Source organism: Ambystoma mexicanum, chromosome 1q (genome assembly GCF_040938575.1).
Source record: "Ambystoma mexicanum isolate Mex_15411 chromosome 1q, UKY_AmexF1_1, whole genome shotgun sequence".
NCBI classification, from domain to species: Eukaryota; Metazoa; Chordata; class Amphibia; order Caudata; family Ambystomatidae; genus Ambystoma; species Ambystoma mexicanum.
Genome location: NC_090922.1, coordinates 467370722 through 467390169, shown reverse-complemented (window position 1 = coordinate 467390169; position 19448 = coordinate 467370722). Strand labels below are relative to the sequence as shown.

Below are 19448 nucleotides of genomic sequence, written 5' to 3'. Positions count from 1 at the left end.
CCTAATATGAAGTCCATGCAAATAAAAATTAAACTTTAACTCACATTTCACTACTAATCCATAGCTCTCACTTTAACTATGCTATTGATGGGAACTACTTGATATTAAGTGAGGTTTCAGCAGTAGTAGTGTGGATGTTTTAATATGCACTTGTAAGAACTTTGTTTGGAAATGGTTTATTCGGACAGCAATCTTAACACTAAGGGCCTCGTCAAAATTGCGGCGGTAACCCTTAAAGTGACGGTAACAGAATTAACGCCGCCAATACCGCTCTGCTGGATCACAAGCTGGCGTAAATACTGCTGATTGTAAATCATCCAGCACTTTTACAGCCAGCGATATCTGCTCCGACAACTCCAAGCGCAATCACAGCCGCATCACAAGTTCATGTGCAGTGGTATTAGTGCCAAAAACAAAACACGGGGCAATTACCCCCAGCTGGAGGTAAATGGACACAGGTGTCAGAAATAAAGCCACAGGTACTCCCAATGCACTCCAGAAGGCTTCATAGGCACACCTCTACCCCACACACTGTTCCCAACACCATGCTGTCATTATCCACAGTGAGCTCGGTCAGGCAGCTGGTCATGCTGCGCCTGGATGTTGAGATGCAGGACAACCAGGCCCGGGCACAGGGGGGGTTGGAGGAGGAGGAAGAAGAAGAGGAGGAGGAGGAGGAGAAGAGGCCAAGCAAGACATGCACCCACCCCCAGGTCTTCACCATGGATACTCCCTGACACCCAGTTGGTGACTCTGTACTGCCTCAACAGGTAGACCACTACTGAGCTGCTCAGTACAATACAGGACGACATAGGGTACATGAGTAACGCCCGTACAGCTGTGCCCCCACTGCTTAAGCTAGTGTCAGTATTACTATTCATGGGTACTGGCACCTTCCAGCACTCTGTGGCCATGATGCACGACATGGCACAGCCCACGTTCTGTGCAGTTCTTATCCAGGTCCTGGATGTCCTCATGTGGCCTGCGCAACACCACATTGCTCTGCCCACCACCCCAGGTCAGTGCCATGAAGGCACAGTTCGAATGGATTGTGTCCTCCAACGTATTCCACATCTTTGACATGTAATGTCCACAGCTGTGCTGCTTCGGACATTTTTCGGCAGAGGGCGTCCTGCGTTGGGTCATGTCCTTCGACAGTCTCCATCGAGGGTGACATCATCAGATGTTATAAGTATGACGCCCGTAGCCTCAGTTCTGTTTTTTCCGCAAACATGTTTGCTTCGAGAACTCTGCATGCCTCGTGTTATCTTCGATAATGTCTTCTTCTTCAACCACGCGGTTGGGCTTTAAGAAGTGCAGGGACTGTAAGTCCAAGATGTCCATCACAGACCCACACCGTATCTGTTTATGGTGTCTGGGCAAGAGCCAAAACACAGATGACTGCTCGAAATGCCAGTCGCTGACTGCCAAGGCCTTGTGGGAGCGTAAGGGAAAGCTGCAGGTATGTCGGGTGTGCAAACCCTGTAAATCTAAAAAATCTACCGGTCTGTCCTCGACGACTCGAGGGCTGATGCTCCCCGTCGGTGGGAGTCCAGGGGACATCGGTCCCGGCAAAGCCCACGTTCTGTGCAGTTCTTACCCAGGTGCTGGATGCCCTTGTGTCGCATATGCAATACCACTTTGCACTGCCCACCACCTCAGCCCAGGTCAGTGCCATGAATGCACAGTTCTATGCTGTTTCCCAATTGCCTAATGTGATTGCAACCCTAGACTGCACCCATTTTGCGTTTGTGCCCCCCCATGCCCATGAATCAGTGTACTGAAATTGCAAGCAGTACCACTCCCTCAATGTGCAGGTGACCTTGACTCTAACCCCATCATCATCCACTGCTGTGCCCACTACCCAGGTTCCATCCTCGCCTCCATAGTCCTATGGAACAGCACACTGCTAGTATACATGGAGAGGCACAGAGGACAACCAACGTGGATAGTGGGTGAGTAAATCTGCCTGCACGTATGCACTGTGAAACACCTGACCAAATTAGTGGGGCTGAATAAGGACACAAAGCATGGCATGAGAAGTAAATGAAAAGGCATTACCCGGCCAGCTCCTGCACCAACACCGGAGTACAGCCCAGGGAGCATGCACATGTTGGACACATCTGGACGGACCTGCTGTTGAACGCATACAAAAGCAATTCTAACCACACACATGACAACAGGTACCACAATGCATCGGGCATGATCCAAAGCAATTACAAAGTGCCACATTCAGCACACAACAGCAGCCGTGACAGTGCCACAGCCATGTACCCATGCACACCCACCCTGCAATGCTGACCCACTGCCCCCAGAGGTGTAGGGAAGGCTGATAGTCAATGCAGCATACCGCATGCACGGGAGTAATACGCATCCACAAGACAGCTACCAGGAACACATGTCGCCGACGGACGCATCACGAAACATCTGCTGCAATGTATCAGGGTGCACGTGAAGCCAAAATAATGATACCAGTGACACAGCATGCGCAGACATTGTACTGACACATGTCATGGGATGAAGCCCCATATGCATGTACATGTCTATTGTCCTGATACTGTGCAATTCCACCCCACACATTTCACAGTGACTGTCTGTGCCTCTACCCATGCAGGTGACTCTGGATACCCGCAGCTGGCTTGGCTAATGATGCCTGTGCATGATCCACGAATGCTTCATGACATAGCCTACAACCACGCACATAGCAGGACCCGTGTGTGCATTGAGCGCACCTTTGGACTCCTGAAGGCACGTTTTCGCTGCCTAGATCGCACAGGTGGAGCCCTTATGTACGCTCCAGAGAAATTAGGAAGACTAGTGCTTGTGCGTGCCATGCTACACAACATTGTCATAGGGTGGAATGTACCCCTAGTCCCTGATGTAGACATGCCACCCCCAGATGATGATGATGTGCTTGAGGCAGGTGCCACAGCAGGCAACTTCGGAAATCACATGATGGATGGGAAACTGGCTCACCAGGCACTGATTGACAATTCTTTTAGTCATTTCCCTGGCACAAGCCCTGCACCACTGTGTGACAGTCACTTCTGTAAATAAACTCCACAATGACACATGGAGGAATGTCCATGCATTGATGAAGTTGAACAGTTTTAATGAACTATCCCCCGCCCTCCTCCCACCACCAACCCCCCAGCACACTAGCCCACCCTCCCTACTCCCACCACCAACTCCCCAGCATGAACGCTCAGGGCAATAAGTGTATTGATGTATACAACCGTTGCCTCTTTCGACCCACCCCACCATGCTACCCCCAGTGATCTTGGGCGCAGATGGTTCTGGGACTGATGCCTTGGTGTGCTCTGCAGAGACTGATCTCTGGGAGTCTTAGAACTGGAAGGGATGGGGCCTGGCCCCTGGATCTACTGGCGTGCCAACTTGTTGCTCTGGCGGATGGCAACTGCCAGTGCAGAGACACCTTCTTTCATCTTCCTGACCCTCTGGCTGTATGATCTCTGGGCGGCCATACTGGCAGTTGTCTCGGCCCACTTCTTTGCTATGGCCCGCACAATCCTTCAGGGGGCCCCTTGTATGCTGTCACGTATGGCCTGCAGGTGTTCCGAGTGTGTGTGCCCTATTGCCTCCATCTCCCTCTCTCTGCTTCATTTCATCTAGCCACTGCAGCTCCATGCTGCTTGTTGGTGTGCCGTATTGAGAGGGGGGCTGTCTAGTTGCACTTAGCTGCTGTCAGGGGAGCGATATGAAGGAGTGTCAATGTCCGGTGTGGGTGTTTGAGCATGCCGACAGCAGCAAAGGGTTTCAGGGGACTGAGCACACTGGTGGTGGGGAGGGCTTTTAGGTGTGGATGCATGCTAGTGGCTGCCAGTGCGGCCAGGGTTTTGTGGCCCTTCTGTATGTGGTGACACCGGGCTGGTGTCCCCCTATGTTTCCACAGTTGCCCTGTCTGGAGGTGTGGCCTCCATGTTAGGCCCACCAGCTGCTGGAGTTAGCGCAATGACTCTTACTGTGGGTCTGATGGGCTTTGGAGTGGACGTCGGCCTGGCCCTGCTGGGTTGTGGGGTCTCACAGTGGGACATCCGCCTTGGCAATATCCTGTCTGTGTCTTTGCGGGGTGAGTGGTGGTGATGGCAGACCTTGAGGGCCTGGATGCAAAAGTCGTTGCGTATGGTTCCCCCACATGTGTTGGCATGCAAGACACAGTCACTATGGTACAATTGGGACCCCACACATTTGGGCAGATGGGCATGGTTGGTTTGGGGAGATTGCATGTGGGCCCAGCATGATGGGGATGGGTGCAGCAATGAGTGTGTGACACATGACCAGTTGGTCTTTGGACTGTGTGTTGGGAGGACAGGGTGTCCATGCTAGGGCAGCTATGTTTGGCATGCATGCTTGTGGTCCTTCATGCCCCCACATCCCCTCCCCGGATGGCACTTTGCTTGTGGGGGTGGATGTGGTGGCTTACTCCATGGCACTACCATGGCTCTAGGGGGCACTGCTGTGCAGCCAGCAGGGCTGTGCTGTCGTGTAAAGTGATTGGGTAGCTGAGTCCATGTCAGCGTATGGGGTCTTGTACTACCCTGTGTCTTGTCTGCCATTCCAGCATGGGGCAGGGCAACTGGGCCGACAACATGCTGGTCTGACTGCTGCACAGTGTCGTGGTTGCTCACGTACCACAGTGCCATTGGCACAATGTACACCAGCAGGGATGTGGTGTGCATGGCATTTGGATAGGTCACTTGCCACCCCTTCCCACTGCCGTAACACACAGGGGTGCCCTTGGTGCTCTGCCATGTGGCTACTGTGGAGTGTGGCTTATGTGCCAACCCCTCACTCCAACTTGTTGGCAGGCCCAGCTTGTGGGTCTGCTGACACGTGTCCCTGTCCACTGGGGCATCTTATGCTAGACTTGTCATTTGTGCATGCACTTGTGTGTGGGGGGGGTAACTCGCTTCCTGCTGTTGACACCCGCTTCTGCGCCGCCAACTCCCTCTATTCCCTCCATATCCAGCACTGTGCTTCATTTTTCCTCCCAGGCGGTGAGGACCAGTGGCTCCACAGTTCCTCCTACAGTTGGCAGTGATTCCTGGCATTGTTGTGACAACAGTCCCCACATCCTGACCCTCAGGTCATTCCAGCGTTAACGACAGTCCTCCCCGTCACGGGGTACGCTGGCCACAGCTGTAACTTTCTGACTGATGAAGTGCAAGATAGCTGTCATGTGCTGTGCAGATGTTTTGCGTTGCCAGGTGCCATATAGCTCATCACAGTGAATAACCTCATCGGTCAGTACCACCAGCTCCCCCTCACTAAACCTAGGTTTCCTAAGTCGATTTTCATCCACCTTGCCTCTGATCTTCTCCTAAGACATTCTGGCGTGTTTCCAGGACTGGATGGCTGCAGGAAGTGGAGATATTTGATGGATTGTGTTTTTGAAAAATGGCTGTCGCCAATGTTTCCCGTTCCGGCGATGACGCAATTTCCGCCAGTGCTATTAGCGCCAGGGTCAGCGGTGGTAGCGCTATTGGCGCCGATATTTCGACAGTAACCCTTATTTCAGTGCAATTCCAGCTGGCACTAATGGCGTTACAGCCAGTCGTGCGTGCCTTCACGCTATGTGAGGCCCGGAGCCATGCTTAATCCTGTTGGGGGGGGGGGGGGGGCGGAGGCCTTTAAAAAACGCAGTTAGCTACCAGCTTTCTTTTGTGAGCTTTATTTGGTTGTTGAGTTTGGAGTGGACAGGGCAGGCTCATACATTGATTGTTTTGCAGGACATTTTCTGAGTTTTATTGTGCTTGTAATTTTGATCGGCGTTATGCCCTCTTTTGTCTCTGTGTTTTTAGGCTCCCTCTCTAAAATGTTGCATTGCACCTTCTCCTGCTCTTTGTGAAGCCACAACAATAAGTTTACTAAGACCTTTCCCTTCCTGTGTAAGTAGAAACACTTTTTTGTGCTGTGATCAATCACCTTCCCTGCTGTTGTTGTGTTTTGAGAACCCTTTCCCACAATGTAAGTATTTTGAGAATCCCTTTGTCTTTTTCACTTGTTTTGCACATTCCAGCCCTGAGCAACATATGCTTTTTCTTTTGAGGAAGTGCATAGAGGAGGAGATGGGTGATGACTCCTCTCTGTCAAGGCTTGGGGAGCCAGCCAGCAGTGAGAATGCTCTTGAGCAGGGGTAGACAGAAGTTGAAACCAGTGTGAGGAGGGGAAATACAGTGGTTGAGAGGGAAAATACAGTGGTTGAGAGGGAGGAGATGGAACATTGGGAGGATGATGTCGTGGCTAACAATCTAGAGTTGGTTGTAGTAGAGACAGTCAATTGAGTTCTTGCAGAAGGTGGGACAGTACCGTGACCTTGGAATTACCAAAGGGGGAGTTGGTGTAGAAGCAGCAGGGAGAGGTAGCCACTGGGGCACAGGGGCATGAAGGCAGAGGAGATGGAGGACGAGAATGGGGTGGTAGTGATGCTTTAGGAAAACAAAAACAACAAGGTGGAGGAGCTAGAGATGGCCCCTAGAAGATGGTTCAGGGGGAGGAGCCTGGAGGCAGGCAAAGGTTTTCCTCAAGAGGATGTAGTCCGGTCAGAAGATGTCATTGCCCCTCTAGTCATGGGTGATGGACTACTTCAGGTTGCTGGAGTGGTGTGACTGAGTGGGTGGGGACAGTTCCATGGGCTACTCAAGTAAAGAGTGCCTTGAACAGCTCCACAATGTGTAACCACTGAATGCTGCGGCACAAAGATGTATTCAAGAAAACCACACTGTATGTCAGACATAGCTAGTTAAGCACCCTCCTTTGGCAACAAAGATGGCCACAGGGAGTGTCAGATGACACTTCAGCTCACCACCGATAATCCTGTAACAAGCAACCTTCATTCTCTTCAATAGCTACTTGGCTCCTTGGGCCCACCTCATCTCTACCTTCTCCTCTAACTTTCAGTGTTATGCTGATGACACTTGGCTCTTTCAGGCTCACCTCAGCCACCTCCCGCTCTTGCTCATTCCTGACTGTTTAGCTACGATTCAGGATTGGTGTGCCTCCAACGATCTATACCTTAATGCCAGTAAGACTGAGATCCTTGGGACCCTTGCTCCTGCTTTCCCCCTCTCACTCTGGCTGCCCTCCTTGTGTCCTTTTCGTTCGCCTTCCTGCGAGGTAAACAACCTTGGTGTCATCTTAGAATCCAATCTCTCATTCTCTCCTCACCTCACCGACCTTGCCAAGAAAGCCCACTACCAGCTGCACCTCCTTGAAGGTATTCTTCCTTTTCTCACTTTCCCCCAGAACTTCACTGTCTCCAGAGCCCTGGTTCTCTCTAGGCTGGACTACTGCAACAGCCTCTTTCTCAATCTGTCTTCCTCTACTCTACGCCCTTTACAACTAATCCAGAAAAGCACTGCAAGACTTGTCCTTGGCCTCAAGCAAAGGGACTATATCTCTCCAGCCCTGAAATCTCTCCACTGGCTCTTGGTGGCTGCAAGGATCAAGTTCAAGACCCTCTGCATCACCCACAAGGATTTCTGGTGCCAGGGTTGGCACTACAGTCACCCCGCTCTCTTCCAAAACACCTTCCTTCTGAAACCATTCGATCAGCCACCTCTAACTCTCTGAGGGTCAGACGCTTCTCCAGGCAGAGTGGGGGGGGGGGTAGATTTCTCTCCTCTGCAGGTGCCTCCCCCTGTAATGGCCTCCCTGCCCCTCTCAAACCTGAGCCGGACCACCTGAAGGTCCAGAAGCAGCTCAAGGCCTTCCTTTTTGTTTCTGATTTCTCCCTCACCCTTGCTGACCTATCTGCTGCGCTGACTGGTGGCCTGGCTACCCTCGGAGTCTCACTGGGTACCAGGCTCCTCCACAAACAGTTGCCCCGGCACTGCTTCTGGGCCTACCATGCACTTAAGGGCTGTAACTGTAACCCTACATTCCCCTGCCTCCTTGCACTTACCCAGAGCTGTGCTGCCCTGGCTGAACTTCCCCTTTCCCTCGAACTTTCCTCTTCACCCTCCCCCTGCACTTTGCGGTGTCGCACTTGCATGATCTGAATGACACAATGCCTAGTAAGATCGTTTGTGTTGCCCTCTGTCTTCCTTCCATTGTCTTGTTGTGCCTATGAACACTTTTGTACAGGCGTGTTATAAATGACTTATCATATCATAACCTCCATTCCCCTTGACTCTGGACCAGCTCAATTGTCTCCATGACCGAACTCCCTGCCCCTCCCTCCTTTCTGGCTTTTCACAGACTGAGCCAGTGACTAGCAAGAGTCACTTTATCATCACTTGAAGTTCATCCTCCTTCTGGGGGTAGTAGAATCCAGGATGTGGTGTCTTGTGGGCCGAACAAGTGAGAGATCAATGCATTGCCTGTGTGGGGAAATACTTATTTGTATTCCCGCCTTTGTTCAGAAAATAACTTTAAGGCAAAATGAAACACCAGAACATAATTATTTGCTCTGCAGCAGACTCCACATGTTTGTACAATCTACCATGTGAACCACCTGGCCTCTCTCATCTCTCTGTGACTGCTCTTTCCCCATTCACAAGGAGAGCATTTATACATTTTACAGTTAGTGCAGTCTTACAAAGGCCTTTGGCCCTGGGCTAAATCTGAACTCTGGCCGGGGCGTCAACTTAATCTCTCACAGCTGTTCCTTGGCTACACAGCATACTAAGTTTGCTTTGTAAGCACACCTGGACGGCTGAATCCATACATGGGCATTCTATGTTGTTGCAAGCTCAGGATTTCTAAAGCAAGACTTGTTCACAGCCTTCCTGGTTTGGAGCATCTATGTCACAGAATTTTACAAAGCCTACACTTTTTATACAAGGTTTACACCTGACCTTTGTCAGTAAATTTTTAGCTGGGTGATGAGTTAGTGGTGGATGTCATGGAGAAGTATGTCCTTTTGCAACACCCACCTTCTTCATGATATATAGGCAAGTGGGTAGAAAAAAAGGGACAAGTTGCACTGGGGAAAAATGCACTAGATTAGTGGCTCTGCTGGTTGGTAGAGCCAGATAGATTGAGGCAGAATCAAAGCTGAATTCAATGTTGGTGTTGATCAGACATGGCGGTCAAGAGTGTAACACTATGCAGAGGATGACATTTGGCTCTGGTGGTTTGCAGAGTCAACTAGATTGCTCATTACATTGTATTCTCTTTCAATTCGCTCTGCCCCTTTGGAAAGATTCAACATCTCCAAAACCATACTGCTCTGTATGTGTGATTGTAGGTAGTTCCCTGGCAAATCCTTATCTGAGGAATCTGTTGTGTGGTCTTTCATGCAATGTGCTCATTGAAGTGGTGCATGTGTACCCCTTGCCTGCAGTTTGCTTTGAAAAAGCCCTGTACCCATTTAAATTTACCAAGCATGTGAACGAGAATTTCTAATGTGGGTCCATAGGGAAGAAGTGACCTATTTGGTACCCTGATTTCAAGACACCTTTCTTGCATATATTACAGGTAGCAAGATATGTTTGTTGTTTTTCTATCATAAAAGAACTAATTTTTGTGTTTTTCTTTTTTCCTTTTTTGGTGAGGGCTGACTGCCTTTAACTCTCTTCCTTCTGGTCTGCAAAGTGTACTTTGCAGTGGGTGATGTGTGTGTGCTGTTGACCTGCCAAACTGCACATTTCTGCTACCATTAGTGTGTTTCTTTTGCTTGCGTTGTATAGTGCTTGCAATCGACAATTGCATGAATTTGGCAATGCCTGTACCATATTTTCTGTCTGTTTCTCTCACCATCTGTTGTATCGTGAAACTAGAGGTGTCCCGATCTTGGAATGGGTTATATTCTTTGTGTTCTTTTTAAGTAGTTTCCAAAGAAATTGATTTATCAGGAACGGCCTCTTCCTCATCCGTGGATTGCTCTATTGTTGCTGAGCTGATGTCCTATTTTTCACTTTTGTGCATTGGTTCACAACAGTTCAACTTTACCCTCCTGAACTCCTATCATTTAGCACCTGATGCAAGGAGCTGTATGTGCAATTATATTTCTTTTCTATGCACCAAATTGGTTTGCGGGAGATACCCCTGTTCTTTGCAGACGAACCTACTACCGATTAACTGGTGCAGAGACCCACATACTATCTGGGCTTCTTCAGTGCAGACCACTGCTGCAGTAGCAGATGAACAACACTCAATAATACACCTTCATACCCTACCTCTCACAATGTCCTCTAGCACGTTTGGCTAATGATGAGAATTCAGATATGTTAATTTCATTCACCACTTACTTTCAATAAATGCGCATGGCTCTCTGCATTGTCCTCCTCCCATGCTTACAAAAGTGACCTGGGGTTCAGGGCTTTGGACGCCTTCTCCTCTGAGTATATTCACGTGGGGTTCACGTTTTGTGCTGGCACTCTGATGTGTTTAGTTGCATGTTGTTTGCCCCATACCCCCAAATCTACCCAACTGCCGACCTCCTCACTCGGCCCCTCCCCTTCACCTTAATTCCACAATTGTGCTTGGACCCTATTATCGATTTAATTTTACTCTAACCTATTTACTGTCCTGGCTACAATCCCCTTTCCTAGTAAGCACAGCTCCTGCCTCTTCAAATGGCGGCTGCAGACTGGCCTGAGTTTCTGCTCGCCTCGCCCTATAGAGAGGTGAGGTTGAACCCAGTAGAACCCTATAACGCGAACCTCAGTTGGTCGGGGGGGGGGGGCATTAAGTTGTACTTGGGCGAACCCCAGAATAGTATGAGTTAAGGTTTTGCACAAACAGTGAGTCCCTGCACGGTGACCCTACTACTTGATCCCTATGAGCCTAGACCGGTATCAAGACGGATTTGTTTCTACATTGCAATGATCTTCTCTAAATGTGGGTGTTTTATTTATTTTGTATTTTTTTTTTAATGAGGCAATGTCTGGTGAGCCGTCATTGAGAGCTGACAAGCGACTCCCTCCCCCAAAACAAACTGCTCTATCATCTCCTGAATCAAACATGTTGGCAACATAGCGAGGCAAACAATTGCTGATAATACATTTTTCTCTTTATAGTAGAATTACTTTATTATGTGATCCTATATATCAACATACGCTGAGAGACCCTGTGGCAATTATCGCAGCATATTGATTTTCCACACCTGTGATAAGTTGCTTTTTAGATGGAAGGCAAGTGCTTCTTTTATTTCTGTTGAATGGGGGAATGCTATATTTTGAATGAAATATCTTAAGTGCTTTGACCTCTGCGCGGCAAGCCGACTGTGCTACATTCTGCAGATTGCTGGCCTGCTTGTTTAAATTGCTTCAATTCTCATGGAGGTATCTCTCTGTGTATTTACATTTATCTCTGTCTCACCTGGCGTTCTAAGTGAGAGGGTAGTGTTCATAATTTGTGATGTCACAGCAGACATTGCTTCATTTTTCTTGATTTCCGCTTTGACTGGCAAATGCTGCAACATGGTGTCAAGTTCAACATGTTAATTGGAATTTACCTTTCACAGAAGCTGTATTTTAATTGGAACTGAATGTGAAATCTTTATAATTCTTATATAAAAAAATTGAAGGTTTTTGTTTACATATTCGGTTTGGCCTGTGTGTGTGTGTGTGTAAATATGGGACGTGTCAGTATTGTGTGCACCATGTGTTTATATGCATTCTGTGTCTGAAGGCCTGATTGTTTCTGTGACCCGTATGGCTGTGACGATTACTATGTCACCAATCTGTAGGATTGAGATTGTAGTAATGTTAGTCTTGATGTATGGTGACTGAGGTTTTGAGAGTTTGTAGGTTGTTGAACACTTTTAGAGCAAAGGATTGGCTGCCCATCTGGTCTCTGTGTGGCCTTAAGAATCTGCCAAGGAACTATTTCTGAGGTATCCAGGTATAAAGTGCTAAATAATATACCACATCCAGGTATACTGCCCCTTTTCCTACATTACATTCGCCGAGCTGCCATTACATGTTATCATGGGTAGAACCCCTTTTCTGTTCTGCCCAAGTTGCAAGAAAAAATTCCTGTGGGTCGACAAGCACCTGGTGTGCAACCTCTGCCTCCCACAAGATCACGTTGAGGAGAACTGTCGAGCCTGCCGGCTCTTCAAACTGAAAATGTTGAAGGACCGGAAGATGAAACGCTGGGCGCGCCATGCAGGCCGAGGCCACCATATACGCGCAGGGGACCTTCAGCGATGCCGCCATTTCGGACAGCGAAGGGGAGACATTTGTTTCCCAAGTGCAAGTCCCCAATCCCACCAGACAGGCCAGCGGCCCGGCTATGTGGACGACCCCCGGCGGCATCGGCTCTCACGCAACCCCTACTTTAAACACATACCCGAGGCCCGAGACTTGATACGGTCGTCAACTAATGGCCACACGACGTCTAGGGAGAGGTCTGCAAGTTCACTGTCCTCTGGGCATTTGAGGTCCCGCTCGCTACATGACAGACCCCGACTGTCGAAAGACAGCACAGACGTTATGAATAAAACCACACCCCAACACCGTATGTCGGCTGACGAGGCGTCGGGCTACTCCACTTCCGAGGTTCGATGTTCTTTCCAGAAATCAGTTAAGGCCTCAGTACAGTCAGGACTAGCCCACTTGGTGAAAAAACTTGTCCCGAGAGGGCTTATCAAGGGAAAGGCGTCTAGGAAGCGCTCTTCCAAGACGCCTCACAACGATAGGTCACTTTCCTCATCCAAGGATAGGGACTCCCAACCTCACAAGGGTTCTCAACCTCACAAGGAATCACTGCCTTCTGAAGAAGATTCCTTACCAGGCCCCCAGACTTCAACACTAGGCCCTATGTCCATTCCGAGCTCAGCCCAATGGACTTGTGAAGACATAGATTGGGTCATGAGGAGGATGACCTTTATTGGTCTTTTTTTTGAGAAAAACCCATACGCTTTCCAAAGCATCTAAAACACTCCTACTACATCTGCCTCTGGCTTCAAGCCACTGTAAATGCCCCTACTACTCACTCCCCCTCTAGGAGGTCTCATCTAGACACCTTGGATATTCCATCCCAGGTTGACCCTCCCTGTGTTAATCTCTGACACAGACTATGAGCATGATGCTGTAGATACTTATACAGGTTAAGAAGGTACAAAAGAAAATGTATGGGGATGACTATGACAAAGCCTCTCCCGTAACCCAAGACCTCCCCGTGGGACTGATTCGCCTATTGACAACCAGCCCCTTCTAAATGACATGTTCATTAAGGCTGCTGAGCACTTCCAGATCAAAACACAAGAGACTCAGCAGGACAAGGATTTTGTTCAGGATATTCTGGGGTACCACGCATTGAGAAACCCTTTGGCCTACGCCCACTGACCCCCTCTATATCAGGGGACCGCTTAAACCAGACTCTCTGGTAGTGACAAACACCCGAAGAGAGCCGGTACTCCATCAGCTTCCTCTAAGGCACCACCTGACAAAGAAAGCAAATGCCTCTACACCAGGGGCAGGAAAGTAGCCTCTTACTACTCTTATCTATCTACAATTGTCATAAGTGGAACAAGGTGTCCACACTACTGAGCCCCTAAGAACACAGTTGGCCCAGGTAGCAGCAGAGGGCAGAGCAGTCTCTAGCTGCATCCTAAGAAATAATTTAGACGCCGCTGATAATGCAGAAACAATTATTGCAGAAGGCACTATTATTAAGCACCATGCTTGGCTTTGCCAATCCGGATTCCAGCAGGAGACTCAAGCAACACTGCTAAATATGCCGGTCGAGCCCAACATCCTCTTTGGTAAGGCAGTATAGGATGCAGTAAAGTCTGCGAAAGACGAGTACGATACTCTCAAGTCCTTGGGACAACTTACAGATAAACTCTCTTGCCAAAGAGGGAATAGTAATTTGCGTCACTTCAGAGGACGGCATTTCCAGAAGGGTTCAGGGCATGGTCAAAACCAAGGGGCATCCTGGGGTAACAATCAAGGCCAAGCCTCACAGGGTTACCAGAGGGGACAGCGCCAAACACGCGGCCGGGGATGTCCTCCACCTCTAGAGGTGGAGCAACACCTCCAAAACAGTGACTACCCACTTCCGGTGCCCTCCCATGCCTCTCCAGTAGGTGAGCGTATTTCAAACTTCACCCAAGCATGGGAGGGGGATCACCTCCGACAAATGGGTGATGACCACCGTGGCAGGTGGGTACTGTGTGGCACTAATCCAGCAACCCCAAAACCATCACCTGTGCCAAAAGACACACTCAGAGGAAGAACACTGCATCCTTCTCGATGAAATTGCAGCGCTGCTCCTAAAGGACGGCATAGAATTCATCCTGGTGAACCAGGTAAACAAGGGTATTTATTCAACCTACTTCCTTGTGCCAAAGAAAGATCTAACAATGCGCCCAGTATTAGACCTACACCCTGCAAACAAATATGTCAAGCCACAAAAATTCTCTGTGACTACGCTACAAGAAGTAATCCCTCTGCTAAAGCGGGTGGACTACATGGCAACTCTGGATATGAAAAAAGAGGCTTATTTTAATATTTCAATGTTCCCAGCTCACAGAAAAGTCTTACGATTTAAGATCGCAAACCAGCACTACCAATTCAAAGTGCTACCCTTCGGCATAGCTTCTGCTCCAAGGGTATTCACAAAGGTACTGACGGTGGTGGCAGTGCAGGGAGTCAATCCCAGTGTACCCTTATCTGGACGACTGGCTGATTACAGGGGAAACCCCCCAAATTTACAGGACAAACATTAAAAGAACGCTAAATTTTCTTTCATTTGGCCTTCTCAATAAACAAGAAAAAAAATCAAGCCTAGTGCCCAGCACTACCAAACAGTTCCCAGGAGCTGTAATAGACACAAGGGAGGCTTTACTCTTCCCTCTCAGAGGAAATGGTCCAAAATGTTACTGCAAATTCCACGTTATCAGGCCGGTCGCAGATAAGCGTACACAAAGCTATGCGATTGCTAGGCATGATGTCATCTTGCATTTAGCAGGTGCTGCATGCATGCCTGCACATGCGTCCCATGCAGGAGTGGTTGGCAAAACAGTGGTCTCTGGCAAATTGGTCATTGGGACAATCTAGTGGTTGTTTTGCCAACACTAGTAAAAAACCTTCTCTGGTGGACAAGGGAGAATCTGTTAAGGGGCAAACCCTTCCACGATCCAGAGGTGCAAGCTATAATGACGAAAGATGCCTTGCTTACTGGGTGGGGGGGCTCATCACCTTCATCACACGGCTCAGGGTCTGTGGACTCTTGCCACGGCACAGAACCACATCCTGTTAGAACTGCTGGCAGTATTCAAGGCCCCAGTGTAATTTCTAAACCAGTAGACCTTGGTAATATTTCTACACCAGTTGTTTCAATTGTCACATTAATCAGTGACCCAGTCCATAGTATCAGGTGTCGTTATGCATCTGGTATTCTATTTGACCAGATGATTCACACCAAAAAGCGTCGACACGTGTTTCGGTCAAAGACCTTCTTCAGGACGTGGGCATGGAGAAATCACCAAGCCCTATTCTCAACATATATGGGCCAGTGGTCAATCCCCAAGGTCCAACTCAATGGATAGTGAACGGCACAGCGGAAATCAATCCTCCACCGGAATCAATACAAGTTGACAACAAGCACCCCTTGTGCAAAGTGGAAATCTTCAAGAGGCTGCCAATTGCCCCCCCGGAGCCACATGTTTGTTCTTAAAGGGATAGCCTTCACTTTATAGCAAGTTTCAGTCAGTGCTATTTCACGAAGTTTGGGAATCAGGGTACTGACTGGTCACCTTGGAGGAGGTAGCACGTCTGCATCAGTGTCTTCAATGAGTACGCTCAGTAGCATTACTGTCTCTCGCTCTGTGTCCAGGCTGAAACAGGGTACAAAGCCAAGGTCTGGTAACGAGAGTTCAGAGTCAAAGGTTCACGGAGGGTAATCCGAGGAAGGCAAACAGTGGCATAGTTGGGCTACGAAAAGGCACGTAGTAATGTACAATTAGCAGCAACGAAGTTCCCGCGGCTGAAGGCTTTAAGGAACAAGAGGTGTGGCTTCCGTGTAAGCGAAGCACGTCCGATCATCTGACTAGCACGTTTACGTGACCTGAACAGTTTCCAAGGCAACTTGTAACAATGCCAAAACGGAGTCCATGGTGGGGGAAGTTCTTCGTAAGAAAGCTCTTTGCTGCCGTAGTGTAACAACGTCACACTAGGGATAGTATTACTGGCACGCCCTGTCAACGTCCCTTTTTGAATTTCAAAAACAACTGTAATACTCTGCAGCTTCCACTAGATGCCAGCCTATGCACATCATGTGAATCTAAGCAGATACAAGCATCAGAAATATGATTACGTTGAGTAATGTATTATATATATATATATATATATATATATATATATATATATATATATATATATATATATATATATATACACCCCGTAAATTCCTTCAAGGTCACTGAAAATACTTTCATTAAAAATATTCAGGGTCTTCCCAAAAGTGCACCCACAATCCACTTGCATGAATTACATAGGTCTCGAAAATTGCGACCAAACCCATCTTGTACTGGGTCCTTCTACGAGCTCACCTTTCTTGGAAAAGTACAGAGATTCACTCTCAGATGTTTTGAGGCAAGAAGGCGGGCGCAGTTTGCCATGGTGTAATCACACAAAATCCTCTCTACTTAATCTAGGCTTTGAAAACTGATTAATGGCCTGGCCAAAACATTAACTGAAATTCGAAACGGTGCAATAGAAGATATTGATACCCAATGCTATTATCTCTTGACTGTCATTTCCTATTGGGTTTGTAATCCTTTACTGGGCTATGAAGCATAGCTGGACTACTTAAAAATAAAAAAACGCACTGAATAGCGTACCCAAGATCGGTTTCTAAGCGTGGATATGGGATTCAAACCTTTGTTGCTCTGCGTGGTCTTGCTTCCAAGACCGGCATGTTGCCCCTGTGCTATCCTCCGTTCACTACTTAAAACCTAAAGCAGCACGTACACTTTTCTTCAAACTAAGATGTGACATTCTACCTTTGGCTACTCGTACGTTCAAATAGGGTCTTATGCCAACAGGTGTCTTCCCATATTGTACTGGCACAAGCAAACCAAAATTAATTTTTTGTTGCTCGGCCCTGCATATAAAAATATACAAACCCAATATTTGAAACAAAGACTGAACACAGCCAGGATCCGTAATATTCATACAGAAGTAACTGCATATAAAATAATGGAAAACGCAGCATTTGTCCGGGCTGTGGCAATTGTATTCTGGGTATGAATCCTGAGAAATTGAGTAATTGGGTCCTTCAATGATCTCAACATATTTTAAATAGAATTGATATAAGATTATTTATTAATGAGGAGATTTAGAATTATTCTGTACTGTGGAAAAAATGTTATGTTGTACTACTATCATTTGACAATGCCTTATGCATTTATATATGCACTTTATCATCTTTAATCAATTATTGTTGCTGCTTTTATGGCTTTTTGCCGAAGAAAGCACAGCATAAGTATAGAAAGTACCCTCAAGTTAATCCTTGTTAAATGCAAGCTTTATTTTTCAGGTTGCCTGCCATTTTCCATGGAGCCTAATGTAGTGTATAGATCCTAACCTATGGATTAGTTCTGATAAGCTATAGGGGGGGGGCACCAACCAGAGTCACAAAGGCACGTCCTAATTGAAGGAGGATCCCTTGTAGATCTATAAAGCACAAAGAACAACCCTGGCCTGAAGGCAGTGGGGCACTATACATTGGAATCATAAAATAGTATAAACGTATACAATGTACAACCTACACCAAGAAGATTAAACGCTGCAGTTATGCAGTGGTGTAATAAAGTCTAACCCAAGACCAAAGGAAAGATTTAACTTTACAAAAGAGAGGGAGAACTGAACATTGTAAGATGCTTTTAGATTTGTCTCAAAGGTGAAACGCAAAGATCTAACAGAGGACACCATTGTATACCTACATACTAGTGTGTGCCTTTGGGTACGTGAATTCACCTTTTGCAAGTCCCATGGACTTTCTGGAGAGATGGGGTTGACTTTGCCACAAAGTATGTTCATGGGGAACACATGACCAGACCAATGTCTGTTAAAACTAGCGATTGTATTGGATTTTTCAATAATGTGAATGGAAGAGTAAAGGATTACGAAAACCTGAGGGGTGTCAATAAAGAAACTACAAATCCTCTTGTTTCAGTGGGAACCCCTTCCTGAGTTTTCTTGGGGTGTTCAATCCTTGCACCCTTGATTTATAGAAATCATGTGTTCATGAAAGGGGAGAAAAACATTTACAGAGAGGGACATAGAATAGGAAACCTAGATGTTTGCTTCTCCAAGTATTCTCTCGGTGAAAGTCATGCAAAAGAACAGTGTCTCTTACTATGTTCCTGACATGGCCCCATTCCAGCCATGCTTGAATGACTGTTGTCTTTGTTTTCGGAATCCCACACCTTTGTTGGTTGAGTGCAATTGTCGGGGCCTGTGTGATTAACATATCCACGGTTTGGAAAAAAAGAACAAAGAACTCCTCCAGGAGGTTGAGTTACTGGTTTTATATTTTTGGCTCTGGTTAGGTTTCCCAGGGTCTGAGTTCAGCTTGGGGAGTTGCCTTACTGCGGAATAGCTCACTGCTCCACGGTCCTGGTCCCTGAGACACCCCCTCTCCAGTCACTTCTTTGGCAAACTCCCTGATCGCTGTTAATTTTGCATCATCTTGAATACCATGCCACCAGTTCCAGATTTGACCTGGTCTGCTGGAACATTCCTTTTCTTTAACTCAAGTGGAGTTACCTGGTGGTATCCTGCTTCCTTGCTATATCTTACTTTTACGTCATGTCCCCTTTCCTCCATACTGCATGGACGTCTCTCGCTGGGGATGGGAAACAAAACCTTTTTCACCAGAAAGATATCTTCCCTAGAGGTGTGGCCCTGGAAGCATGCGCTCCCCTGACTCTGCCCACCGGTGTCACTCCCCAGGCCCCTTTTCCGCGTCGACGGGAACAGACTGATTTCACCAGCACTCCTGGGTTTGGCTTCGGCCATGTAATACCACACACTTCCCCGGATATTTTCTTCCGCCTTTTTTGTCTTTTATCATTCAGGCACTTAGTCCTCTGGTGCCACGCTCCTCCTCGGCGCATGTCGACTTCAGCGGGCTTCAGCAGGTGTCCAGCCTGCGAGGGGCTCTTCCCTACATCTGATCCCCACACTCTTTGCCTGCGCTGCCTTGGCCCCGACCACGGATGGGAGGGTTGCACCTCATGCAACACACTTTCTTCGCTTGCTTTGAAGAACAGACTAGCTAGGTGGAGGTAGCTCTTCGAGAAGTCGGCTGCAGAGGACTTGAAGGACTTGGTCAGATATAAGTCAAGGCCCAAAGGAGGGCTGCTCTTTTCCAGCACACAACGCAAGGGTGACTCCTTTCCAAGGAAATGCCCAGATGGGAGGAACCTCTCAGGTTCTTGCACCAGAACAAATACCGAGGCTAATTCAGCTACTGGCCACCAGGCAGAGGGGTCTAGATCATTCTGGAGATGGTGCTGAGGGGCA

At 47.9% G+C, this 19448-nt stretch overlaps 1 protein-coding gene across 11 annotated transcripts in view; it reads left to right on the top strand.

The window, feature by feature from the left end:
- Positions 1–19448, top strand: part of LOC138528761 (uncharacterized) — an 870897-nt gene that overhangs the window by 785685 nt on the left and 65764 nt on the right. For 2 of the 11 annotated variants that reach the window (XM_069640698.1, XM_069640691.1), the window contains one exon: positions 5823–5909. The exons of the other annotated variants lie outside the window; for them this stretch is intronic. The gene's annotated coding sequence lies outside the window, so the exon portion shown is untranslated. The remainder of the gene's footprint in view (positions 1–5822; positions 5910–19448) is intronic. 11 annotated transcript variants of the gene reach the window in all.